General features: G+C 44.5%; 1 pseudogene; it reads left to right on the forward strand.

The window, feature by feature from the left end:
- Positions 1-8,890: 8,890 nt before the first annotated feature.
- LOC148507670 (uncharacterized) lies at positions 8,891-10,001 on the forward strand (annotated as a pseudogene).
- Positions 10,002-13,471: the final 3,470 nt, after the last annotated feature.

Raw genomic sequence — 13,471 nt, forward strand, 5'->3', positions numbered from 1 at the left:
AGATGTAAAAGCTAAACCAAAGTCCCTATCCTTCTTCTCTATGCTCCCTGTACATTCTTTGATCTCCAGCCTATCCAGGCCTATCTCAGTATCAGGGGTTACACTGTGCTCTTTATCTCACATGTTTCTAGCATTGTGATATTTCCTTTTCTTTTTCTTACACTTATTATCATCCAAAATTTCCAGTCTATTTAAAGTAGGGGTGTGCACCGGCCACTTTTCATGTTTTGTGTTTTGGTTTTGGATCTGGATCTTTCTTCGTGTTTTGGATCTGGATTGGTTTTGCCAAAACCATCCTTCCGTGTTTTGGGTTCTGGGTTTTGTGTTTTGGATCTGTATTTTTTTGAAAAAAAGCATTAAAACAGCTTAAATCACAGAATTTGTGGGTTTTTCTGCTCCTATGCAATTATTAACCTCAATAACCTTCATTTCCACTCATTTCCAGTCTATTCTGAACACCTCACACCTCACAATATTGTTTTTATGGCCAAAAGATTGCACCGAGGTAGCTGGATGACTATGCTAAGCGACACGAGTGGGCGGCACAAACACGTGGCCCATCTAGGAGTGACACTGCAGTGGTAGACAGGATGGCAGTTGGAAAAACTAGGCCCCAAACAGTACATACTGCAAAGAAAAAAAAGAGGTGCAAGATGGAATTGTCCTTGGGCCCTCCCACCCACCCTTATGTTGTATAAATAGGACATGCACACTTTAACAAACCAATCATTTCAGCGCCAGGGTCTGCCACATGACTGTGGCTAAAATGATTGGTTTGTTTGGGCCTCCACAAAACAAGCTGGCAATTAATGTGTCCCTGCACAAACTGGCTCTACGGAGGCAAGATGTCGTCCTCATCCTCCTCATCCACCGATTTCTTGGATAAAACAGGAAAAAGGGATTTAGGTGTCCCTGGACTGCTTACGGTCTTAGCCAAAGTTTCTGAACTTGACAGTAACTTTTTATGAACGCGCTGCAGGTGCCGTATAAGGGAGGATGTTCCTAGGTGGTTAACGTCCCTACCCCTACTTATTTCACCTTTACATATGGTACATATGGCAAGACAGTTGTTGTCCGGATTTGGATAGAAATATTGCCAGACCAAAGAGGTGGAATGTTTGGTCTTCTGCCCAGGCATGACCGTGATGGGCTTTTTCATCCCACGGACAACAACTGTCTCCCCCGGAGCCTGATTTAAACAAACCACATCACCATCAGAATCCTCCTCGCCAACTTCCTCCTCAGTGCCAGCTACACCAGTATCCTCATCCTGTTGTACTTCAACAGTGACATCTTCAATTTGCATATCAGCAAGTGGACTGTGGGTGCTCCTTTCAGCACTTGCAGGGGGCGTGCAAATGGTGGAAAGAGCCACCTCTTCCCGTCCAGTGCTGGGAAGGTCAGGCATCGCAACCGCCACCACACTTGGACTCTCCTTGGGGATTTGTGATATCTTCTTAGAACGCACAGTTCTTCGCTGTGCTTTTGCCAGCTTAACTCGTTTGATTTTTTTAGCGGGAGGAGGGCTTCCATCGTCATGTGAAGCTGAACCACTAGTCATGAACATAGGGAAAGACCTTAGCCGTTCCTTGCCACTCCGTGTCGTAAATGGCATATTGGCAAGTTTACGTTTCTCTTCAGATGATTTAAATGTTTTTTTCAAGGTCATTTTCCTGAACTTTGTCATTTGGGATTGTATGTGCCCTCTACTATGACATTGGGCATCGGCCTTGGCAGATGACGTTGATGGCATGTTATCGTCTATGTCATGACTAGTGGCAGCAGCTTCAGCACTAGGAGGAAGTGGTTCTTGATCTTTCCCTATTTTATTTTTATCGGAGAAAGTTTGGTCCTCCATTTATGTTATATTAATATATACGTGCGGCTAAGGCGCACACAAACACAGAAAATAATATTTTATTTTTGTTGGAGACTAGTGCACTTTGTGGGTTACACCACCCTTTAAGAAATGAGCCAGCCGGCCCTTTACTTATGGGACACAGGCGCACGCTTGGCACTGCTCCTTTGTTGATGCACGTGCAGCTACAGCCCACACAATTCACAAACACCGAAAATATTTTTTTATTTTGTTTGGAGTGCCCTTTGGGGGTCACAGCACCCTTTAACGGACAAGCCAGCTGGCCTTTTACTTATGGGACACAGGCGCACGCTTGGCACTACTTTGTTGATGCACGTGCGGCTACTGCGCACACAATTCACAAACACAAAAAAATATATATTTTTATTTTGTTTGGAGTGCCCTTTGGGGGTTACAGCACCCTTTAATGGACAAGCCAGCCGGCCTTTTACTTATGGGACACAGGCGCACGCTTGGCGCTGGTCCTTTTTTGATGCACGTGCAGCCACAGTGCACACAATTCACAAACACAGAAAAAAAATTTTTATTTTGTTTGGAGTGCCCTTTGGGGGTTACAGCACCCTTTAGCGGTCAATCCAGCCAGCCCTTTATTTATGGGACACAGGCGCACGCTTGGCACTACTTTGTTGATGCACGTGCGGCTACTGCGCACACAATTCACAAACACAAAAAAATATATATTTTTATTTTGTTTGGAGTGTACTTTGGGGGTTACAGCACCCTTTAACGGTCAAGCCAGCCGGCCCTTTACTTATGACACAGGCGCACGCTTGGCACTACTTTGTTGATGCACGTGTGGCTACTGCGCACACAATTTACAAACACAAAAAATTTATTTTTTTATTTTTTTGGGAGTGCCCTTTGGGGGTCACAGCACCCTTTAATGGACAAGCCAGCTTGCCTTTTACTTATGGGACACAGGCGCATGCTTGGCGCTGCTCCTTTGTTGATGCACGTGCAGCCACAGTGCACACAATTCACAAACACAGAAAAAATATTTTTTTTTTCAGCACTTGGGGGAGCACCCCTGACGGACAGAGCACCCCCTGGACAACACTACAGCACCCCTTTAGGACTGGGACACTGCACAGGACTTTGGAGTGGACACAGCCCCTATGGAGAACTGACTGCACAACACAGTCCAGCCAGCCCCTATGGACTTTGAAGTAGTGGACACAGCCCCTATGGACAACAGCAGCACAGCACAACACTACACTACACTACACAGCCCAGCCAGCCGTAACTCCCACCCTCCCTCTTCACTGTTCACAGCTGAGTGAGAAAATGGCGCCGACGCGGGTACCTTATATAGGATCCAAAACCCGCGGACTCGGAAGGCGGGATGATGACGTTTTGCCTCGCTTTCAGATCCGAGTCAGGCGGGAAAAGTCGAGCCTGACTCGGATCGGCCTCGGATAAGGGGGGCTCGGGGGGGTTCGGATTTCAGAAATCCGAACCCGCTCACCCCTAATTTAAAGAGCGGGAGTATTCCAAAGCTTCATCCAGAATAATCTGTGGATATTCCTTTTCCCTAAAATCCTTAACTAATTCTAACACTAGTCTTTCAAATGCATCAATAGATGAACAATTCCTCCTAATGCGATATAGTTGACTCTTTGGAATGTTTTGTAGCCATCTCTTGTTATGATTACTTGAATACAGAATATAACTGGAAACATACACAAAGTACCTCCTGTACCACCTCCACAGAAATATCTATAAAATTAATGTGATTGGGGTGGTGCGTGCAAGTAAAAGATAAACCAAAAGTGTTTATGTTCATATAATTAACAAAAGAAGTGATAGAATCCTCATCCCCTTCCCAAATGAAGAACAGGTGCTCGATATAGCGACAGTATAGTACAATGCTCACACCAAATGGGCTGTCCCATATACAGCTGTGCCCAGCTAGTTTGATGCTCCATATGCCATGTAGCGCGCCACGCATCTCATGGCACACACTATGACATATGTCACTCCCCACAGAAAGTTTTGTAAGGGAACGTAGCGTAGCACTGAAAATAAAGTAATAACGTGTAATACAACTTTTTGTCCACCAAGTGTCACTTTTCCTAAACTACACAGTGCATTCGTTTGATTTCCAATGCATTTTCTATATCACCGCCAGATGATAGTAAGCAGTGATTCTGTACAATATACTGTAGTACAGTGTTTTCCTAATGGAATTAGAGCTGTAGTTTAGTGTCTAATAAAGTTTTAAGTCATTAAGTGTGTGAGTCCTGTACTTTTATATAAAAATATTTCACAGGCACGCACAGCACTGCATTACATACTGACTGTGTGTTTGAAGCTGCACACTTGCGTCAATGTCGGCGCTGTCCCAGGCTAGTGATTTCAAGACTTTAGTATCGGGCTCTGTTTAAAAGAGAGGTCTCTGTATTACAAACTGATTGTGCATTTAAAAAACGCAAACTTGCAGCAATGTCAGCACGTCAGCGCTGTGGTGGCTGTCAGCTCCGAGGGGTTACAATGGTATCTGTGGCGCATGCCCAGTGGATGGGTTGCAATAGGATCTCCGGCGCATGCCCATGGGAGCCATGCCATATGCCAGTTCACGCTATGCCATGTCATATGAAAGATAATAGCACTGCGCATGCCCAGTGGGTCGGGAGTCACACACAGCAAAAGTAGGATGTCTGTATTACATACAATACTGACTGTGTGGTTGAAGTTGCACACTTGCAGCACTGTCAGCGCTGTCCCAGACTTAGACACCATAGTGAATTCATGACTTTAGAAACTAGTAGTGGGCTCTGTTTAAGAGAGAAGTCTCTATATTACAAACTGATTGTGCATTTAAAAATGCAAACTTACGCCAATGTCAGCACGTCAGCACTGTGTTAGCTGTCAGCTCCGTTGAGTTACAATGGGATCTCTGGCACATGCCCAGTGGAGAGGTTGCAATGGGATCTCTGGTGCATGCCCAGTGGAGCCGCGCCATATGCCAGTTTGCACTATGCCATGGCGTATGGAAGATCATAGCACTGAGCATGCCCAGTGGGTCGGGAGTCACACACAGCGAAAGTGGGACGTCTGTATTACATACTGACATGTGCAGTTGAAGGCGTACACTTGCGACACTGTCAGCACTGTCCCAGACTTAGACACTATAGTGATTTCATGACTTTAGAAACTAGTAGTGGACTCTGGGCCTGATTCAGAGCTGAACGCTCTGAACAGAGCGCTCGCTCTGAATCAGTGCCCTACTACCTGAAAATGGAGCGGCCTCCTGGCCGCATATGTGAGCGGCCAAAAAGATGGTCGTGATGGTCTTTGACCATCATGACCATCGGGCTTGCGACGAGACCCTGCGGTAGGGTCTCGCTGCCGCAAGCCCAGGAGTGATTTTGGCTCTATCAGAGCCAAAATCACTCCCACTGACATCATTACTGATGACAGTGGGGCCAGCTTCAGACGGTAGGCGTTCCCATGGGAACGCCTCCATCTGGCAGCCACGCCCCCCGGCACGCCCACCACAGGGGGCGTGCTGTCAGTCACCATCGACAGCATGCCCCCTTTGGTGCGAGACCCCGAGCGACGTATTCCTCGTCGCTCGCTGGGTCTCGCGCATGCGCACGACAGCTCCCTCCATCGTGCGCATGCGCATTTGGCAAACATCGACCCGCTTGCGAGTGTCCTTTGCTCGCGAGCGGGTCTGAATGACCCCCTCTGGCCCTGATTCAGAGCCAGATGCTCTGACAGAGCGCTCGCTCTGAATCAGGGCCGTCCTTCTTCATTTTTAGAGCAGCCTCCACCCACAGCTATAGCGAGCGGCCAGGAAGATGGTCGCGATGGTCAAGACCATCATGACCATTGGGCTTGCGACAAGACCCTTGTGGTAGGGTCTCATTGCCGCAAGCCCTGGAGTGCTTTTGGCTCTATCAGAGCTGAGAGCACTCTCACTGACATCACTTGTGATGTCAGTGGGGCCGGCCCCAGATGGTAGGTGTTCCCATGGGAACACCTCCATCTGGGCAGCCACGCTCCCGGCACGCCCACCAAAGGGGGCGCGCTGTCACTCACCATCGACAGCACGCCTCCTTTGTAGCGAGACCAGGAGCGATGGCTTGCACGTCGCTATCCAGGTCTCGCGCATGCGCACAACAGAGCCGCCTCCATCGTGCGCATGCACATTGGGCCAACATCGACCCGCTTGCGAGCGCTCAGCGCTTGCGAGCCAGTCTGAATTAGGCCCACTGTTTCAAAGAGGGGTCTCTGGATTATGCATCTGTGCAGGGGTGTATTTTGGTGTCCGAGTGTCCCAGGCAAACTAAGGGACTGGTGCCCCCCTCCAATGATTGCTCCCACTTGAAATAAAATAACACACACTGATTCATTGCCACCACAGCCAGAAGATAAATAAAAACAAACATTAATTCCCTCCAGCCCCCTACAGAAGAGTAACCTCACCTGCTGGGCTGTCAGCTGCTGAGCTAATTGCAGGAGACCAGCCTCCAGTTGCTTCAGAAAGTCCAGACCAGTGAGTGTCTCCCCCCAGAGAGTCCAGACTAGGCCAGTGGGTTGGAACTTGGTCCCACTCCCTACCTCATCCCCCATCACCTTCCTCAGCCCCCCCATTGCCTTCCTCAGTCCTCAGACACATCACCTTCCTCAGCCAGTCCCATCACCTTCCCCAGTTAGCCCCATCACCTTTCTCAGCCAGCTCCCATCATCCCATCACAGACCGATCCCAACTTCCCTGGCCCAAGTCCTCACGCTGCTGTACACTCCTACTGCCTGCTCAGTCTTCACCCCTGCAGGTCCTGGCCAACGGAGTCAGCAGTGCAGCATGTGCCCTGACTGCTCCCTGACCCCTGCTGTGAAGGGCATCTAGATGCTGCCATTAGGTGTGTGTCCTCTTTATCAAAGCATGCATGGTGTGTGATGTCACTAAGTGTCACGCAGTCGCCCAACGCTGCCAGATCCAGACTGAGTCTGTCACTCTGTAGTGATTGTGACAGACTCAGGACCTGATTCAGACCTGCTCGCTAGCAAACGATTGCTCATTGCTGGCGATGTTTTCAAATGTGCGCATGCATATAGTGCATGTGCGCAAACTAGTGCGAGCGATCGGGATGCGCTCGCTCAACATGCAAAGACAGCCCAGTGGAATGAGTGACAGGAGAAGCCATTTGTTGGTGGTACCAGGGGAAGGGTAGTAGTAACGGGGTAGTGGATTTGTGGATTCAGGCATGTCTGAGTGTTTCAACGCCATTTCTGAGGCGTGCATAATTAACCGTCAGCGTCATAGTACACATCACCTGGTTGAATTATGAACTGAAGTGCTCATAGTGCTTGCGGTAGGGTACAGTCAACTGTAAGCGCTGCATTTAGATCCAATGGAACATGATGTACCGATGGTTGTATATACTTCCTGAAGATGACGTACGCTAGTGGGCGGCTAAAGACAGGCTAGTGGGCATCTGAAAACACAAAGTGACTCACCAATACATAGTGGGCATGATGCTTATACCTTGCCATGCAAGTGCCTGTCTTGATGAACCTTAGCTGAATTTCCATGCGCTGGGAGCAAGCTGCCGCATCTAGCGATGCTACCTTTTATGCTACCAGAGACAAAATAATTCCTTGCCGCTGGAAATCTGCTCACTGAATGGTGTATTTGAAAAATGCACTTCCTTGTTGGCCAATGGCATGGCAGAGTTTTGGCAGCAAGGCTTTCTTTGTCTCTGGTAGCATAAAAGAGCATCTCAGATTGGCCTAGCTATCCACATTGTGAATCTGCTACTTAACTGTACAGACTTGCTGCTCGGATGAGCAGGCCACTTTTCACATGTTCCCCTATTCATCTGCTGGTATAAATATCCATATGCAGTATCTGTGGTCATTCACGGGACTTATATACCTGCATTAGCAGGTATATAATTTACTGTAATAATGTGAGGAAATGTAATTTGTAATACTTTTAGCTTTTGTTTAGCCCTTGTCCATACTGTATGCCTGTTTTATCTATCTGTTATTATGACCTAGCCAAACAGTAACTAAGCAATGTAACATCTCATAGAAAAAGCACCATGGGTTAAATTCCACCTCCACAAGGGACACTCAGGACTTAATCCAATTAAATACACTGTCATTGTTCCTTCGATTTGGCTCCCTTGTTCATCTCTGAACTTTGGTAGTCAGCACGGAGCCACCCAGTATGTGTTCATCAGGGAAATGTTATCTGGGGGAGGTATAGTAGGAGGGAGGGATAGGATAAGGGAACCACACCAATCAGAACTTAAGCTAATTACCCTGTAATTGTTCTATTTGACTCCCTTTGTTCATCCCTGTAGACTTTGGTAGTCAGCACAGAGCCAAGACAGCATGTGTTCATCAGGAAAATTATATTGAGGGGTCTATTTACTAAGCAGTGTTAGAAGACAAAATGAAATTAGAATGTACTAGCCAATCAGCTCCCAACTGCCATGTCACAGGCTGTGTTTGGAAAATGACAGTTGCGAGCTGATTGGTTGGTATCTTATCACTTTGCACTCTTTCTCCTAACACTGCTTAGCAAATAGACTCCTAAGTCTCCATCTAGCAGGCCATATATCACATACCCTGTATACCGCTGATCGCTCCATAGCCTCCAACTGGCTGGCGGCCATCTTGTGTATGCTTGGCGGCCATCTTGTGAGTCACAATATTGCTGTTTCATACTGACCCATTAACTCGACCTATGTGCTGCTATAATGTTCCTGACTCTAGACACATTTGTTTATACAGTTGTACATATACATTGTATTTAACATACAGTACTATATATTTGTTAAAAAAAATTGTCTGGCCAGAACATTTTAATTGCTCTGAGGGTGCCCATTACCATGATTATTATACTGTATGTCACAGCTGTTGTAAGAATGTAATACCCCACTGTGTGCTCTAAAATGTTACAGTATACTTTAGTAATATTTTTTTATTAGATTTAATTATGTATACTCAGTAACAGTATTTCTCTTGTTCTCTCCACAGTTTTGGTAGTCAAACATGCTGACAAAAATCAGCAAACCCATGAGCAAGATAATTGCAAACATGAAAAAAAAACACAAAACAACACGACAGATCCAGGCCTGGCTGAAAGAGAGTGGTGTTGTCAGTTTCCAAACTGTGTGCTTTAATGCATTTGAGAGGATGCGACCCAGCTATAGATTTCTTTCTAAATTCACTTGGTAGTTACTTTACATCAACCTTTTTTTAAATGTTACTAGATTGCTACTGTACTGTGTTCCAATTTCAATAGACTGTAACTGCAATAATTTCTATATGTTCTGTATGTGTTATACTGTAGGAGCATTAAAAATATTGTGCACCAATTTACTTGTGAGGATGATTAGCGTACAGCTTTACAAATAAAACATATTCTACAAACAGAATGTGACCTGGATATCTCCTGTTCCAGCATCAAATGGATGCGTAAGGAACTGGGATGGACTTTTGGCCCTACAAGGTACGTAAAATACTATAGTGTACAAAAACCCACAAATGCACTCTACAGTGCACTATTGTATTCAGTGAACTGTCCTAAATAATGCACTGATTTGCGTGACTGTAAACTAATATTTTTTTTTATTCCATAGGATACATCCCATGATAAGGGATGTTAATAAAGAAAAGAGAGTTGAACAAGCTCGATGGTGGATAGAGAGTGGAGAGAATTTTAATGATGTTATTTTCACAGAAGAAACCAGTTTTTCTTGGGAGGTTCTCAAGACTGTCCTTCCAGAACTGAGCACAACTCTAAATTAAACCACGTCCTAAGCATCCATTAAAGCTCCATGTATGGGGAGCTATATCTCGTTGTGGTGTAGGACCTATCTTAATTTTTGAAGGTACAGTAATGTTTGTTGTAAAAAAATATTTATAGTCCTGTACAGTAGTAGTGTGCGCTTGTTACTGACAATAATTTCTCAACTCTTTAGGCATCATGGTTAAGACCTTCTTCCAAGAACACATAGTTGATGGCTGTATAGTGCCATATGTGAGAAAACGCTATCCATCAGGACATCGATTATTCCAGAATAGTGATCCAAAACACTCGGCCTCAGGAAAATTCATGGAAGAGAGAGGTATAAATTGACAACGCACACCACCAGAGTGAGTATTGTCCTACTGTATTAACTCTTTTATTGTACAATAAAGTATGTACTGTACAGTAATTATTCTAGTACAATTTGTATTAAAATACTGTACTGTGTTGACTGTCTGAATAATTTATTTATATACTTTTTTTTACTTTCCTGTAGGTCACAAAACATGAATCCCATTGAATTGGTCTGGGCCCAGTTGAAAAAGTTCATCAGGTCTGATGTGAAACCAAAAACTAAACAGGAACTGTTGCATGGGATCAAAAAGTTTTTGAAAACAGTGTTGACACCTGCCCAGTGTAACAATTATATTGATCATCTGTATAGAGTCTTACCAGTTGTCATCGAAAGAAAGGGTCAAGCAATTACTATGTAGCTTGTACAGCATTATATGTTATATAATTAGTAATGTGCATTAAAATATTTAGTATAAGCTTGAGAGGATATAACCTTACTGTTTTTTTATTGGAGCAATACTAGTTAGAGCTGGTTTGGTGTTATGGTAAGTTATAATTTGTGGTCTGTAGTTGTCAATCAAGATAGCCAGCCTATTAGCTGCTCTGTCTAGGCAGGGTTTAGCAGTACTATATGAAGGCTGGAGGATGGGTTTAACTTCCTCTTTTCAGTTTGTGATCCAGACTGTTAATTACACTGTGTCTCCATATGTTTTGTGGTTGTGCTTTCTGTCCCTATATATTCTCCTAATTTCTTTTATAAGCTGTTTATTTACCTTGCCCTTACAGTATGTACCTTATTTACTTCATACAGTACTTCACCTCTTTTCCTTTCATTCTTTAATTTCATTAATTTCTCCCCCTTCCTCCTCGCATTTCTGCTGTCACACACTTCTGTTCATACAGTATTTAACCCTATTGCCCAGCCATGCCCCATCCCTGCTGCAGTGCTCCCCCTCCCCGTGGCCTGGTCGAAGTCACGAGACCACTAACGGTCAGTGCAAACGCAATTCATGGGTATTAATCAGCAGTTTTGCACCCCTCATTTCCTCAGTGCTCAGGACAATTCTCAAAGCATTATATTGCTGCCCCTACACTGTTTAACTCTTATGCACAGCAGGTTCAATATGTACCTAGTCAGCGTGCAAGCCCACAGCTAATGGTTCAACCCCCTCTTCCACTGGCTCCTCCACCTACATTGCCCCCTGTTCCAAGGCAGGCATTGCCACAGCAGCCATCTGCAACGGCATCGTCACAGGTTGTGCTGCAGCTGCCAGTTTCTGATAGTGCACTTGATGTTGCTGTTTCTAATGCAGATATTTCAAGTTTGCAAGTTCCTTTGTTTCATGCGGTAGCGGCTGCTTCAAAATCTACATCCATAGTCGCAGAGGAACAGTTGTCGTTGTGTCAAAGTGCAGTGGGCACACCATGCATCGAGGGACAGGCTTCTACATCTGCTGTCGAGGCGGCGGTCCCTTTGACATCAGGATCAGGTGAGAAGAGCATTTTGCTTAATGTTACAGCTCCATTGTTGCATTTAAAGAAATATTCTGATTCTTCTAGCTCTGTGGAAAAGCTGCACAGGCTTACAGTATGAAGTACTTTGTGCGGAAATTAAAGGGTAAGGGTAAGAGTCCTAAAACAGCTGGTAGCGTATCAGCCAGCTAGGATTTGGATGCATTGTGGGATGCGGTTCACTGCTCCAACACTGCAATTTTGAGGCATGTCAGGTCCAAGGTTTGAGGGCGAATAATAAAAGGTCAGTATGTTGACATCACAAAAATACATAGATCAAAGACAGATCAGTTGGGTAGTGGGCGTTGGATCTCTATCCCATTGCATCCGGAGCCAAGCATATGCCCAGTAGCTCTGGCTGGCATTTACAGCCAGTGCAGACCTACAGTAGTGGAGGGGTACAATGATTAGTGCATGCAGATCTTTCACCTCTATCTACTGTAGGTTCCAGTTCACAAGCATTTTCAATAGTTGCCTGATAGCTCTGGGTTTGCCAGTGGAACATTACAGCACTCATTCAGTATAGCGGCGGCAACATGTGCGGCAGAGTCAGGTTGTTCTGCTGAGTCATTTAAACATTTAGGTAGGTTGAAGTCTTCTGCTTTCAAAGGTTATTTGAGAAGCGATAAATTACTGAAGTAGCGGTGCTCCCTGCAAGTTTGTTCTTTGGGAAACCCAGGTCTTATGCCACCCACCGCTAGGGGGGATTTGGAGTTCTTTTCAGTTTTTGACCTCAAAATGACAGAGGTTTTGTGTTGTTCACCTCCATCTGGGTCACCCAAATAAATGTTTTCCCATGCCTTGGTTAAAAGTTTAATGATTATACGTTACTAATGCTTTGTTATAAATTTTCACATTTCATGTTTTTTGAGAAAAGATTGTCTGGTGTGGATTGTAGGACACTGTTGTTTTCTGGGCTAGCAGACATCCTTGTGCTAGGTCAGGTCCTTGCGGAATCTGCTTGATTGGGTTGAGAGGGTTTAGTTGTAGTGGTCTTTTGGACATTCTTTGGCATTCACAGAGTACAGTAAGTGGTACTGTACATTTAGGTGGTAATGATCAGGGTACTTGTAAAGGAGTGGAGTTGATTATTGCCATTAAGCGGGATTTGAAGATAATTGCTGAACATTGGCCACATGTTAAGCTCTATTGGTCAGAGGTAATCCCATGGAGGTTTTGGCGTGGTACCCACAGTGGGGCAGCTACAATATTTATTTATTTATTTATTAACAGTTTCTTATATAGCGCAGCATATTCCAATGCACTTTACAATTGTAAAGATTAATAGAACAAAACTGGGTAATAACAGACAGATATATAGGTAGGAAGGCTCTGCTCGCAAGCTTACAATCTATATAATGTAGATAGGATTAGGAGAAAGTGGAATGCTGCAGTGTCCAGGTTTGTAGTTGGTTTAAACAGGTGTGTTGTAAAGTACCTGTGTGTTCATTATGAGGAGGAGCATTTGTATAGGCCAGATGGGGTTCACCTGAGAGAGCAAGGTTTGGAGATATTTGTCCCAGACATTCTGTCTTGTTTAATTTCTTTTATGGTACATAAATCCTTATATGGGCTGTGGACCGCGGGGCACTGCTATTTTTTCCACCAGGCTTAACTCTAGTTCTAATTTGTTATTAATAAATTTGGCTGTGGCCTCTTTTTTCCAATTTATACTGTTGTCGTGTCTTTATTTATTTTGTAAATGCTTAAGAGTAGTGTGAAAATGATAAAACTACTGTATGGGTGACTTATTAATTAAAGCGGTGTATTGTAATGTAATGCTGTACGGTTTTACTAAGTACTGTACAGTATTTTCTTACAGTATTGTTTCTATAGTATCAATAAATTCAAGAAACTTTGTACTGTATGTTTACTTTTGCAAAGTAGAGTACATGTACCTTATTGCAATAAAGTGTGTCTGTTTACAGTATTTTTGTAGAGTACTGTATTGTTATAAAGTTTTTCATGGCCTACTATGGATTCAAAGCAGACAGCCATGGAGGATCTTGTACTGT

This window comes from Taudactylus pleione, unplaced genomic scaffold (assembly GCF_031769625.1).
Source record: "Taudactylus pleione unplaced genomic scaffold, aTauple2 ptg000387l, whole genome shotgun sequence".
Classification (NCBI taxonomy): domain Eukaryota; kingdom Metazoa; phylum Chordata; class Amphibia; order Anura; family Myobatrachidae; genus Taudactylus; species Taudactylus pleione.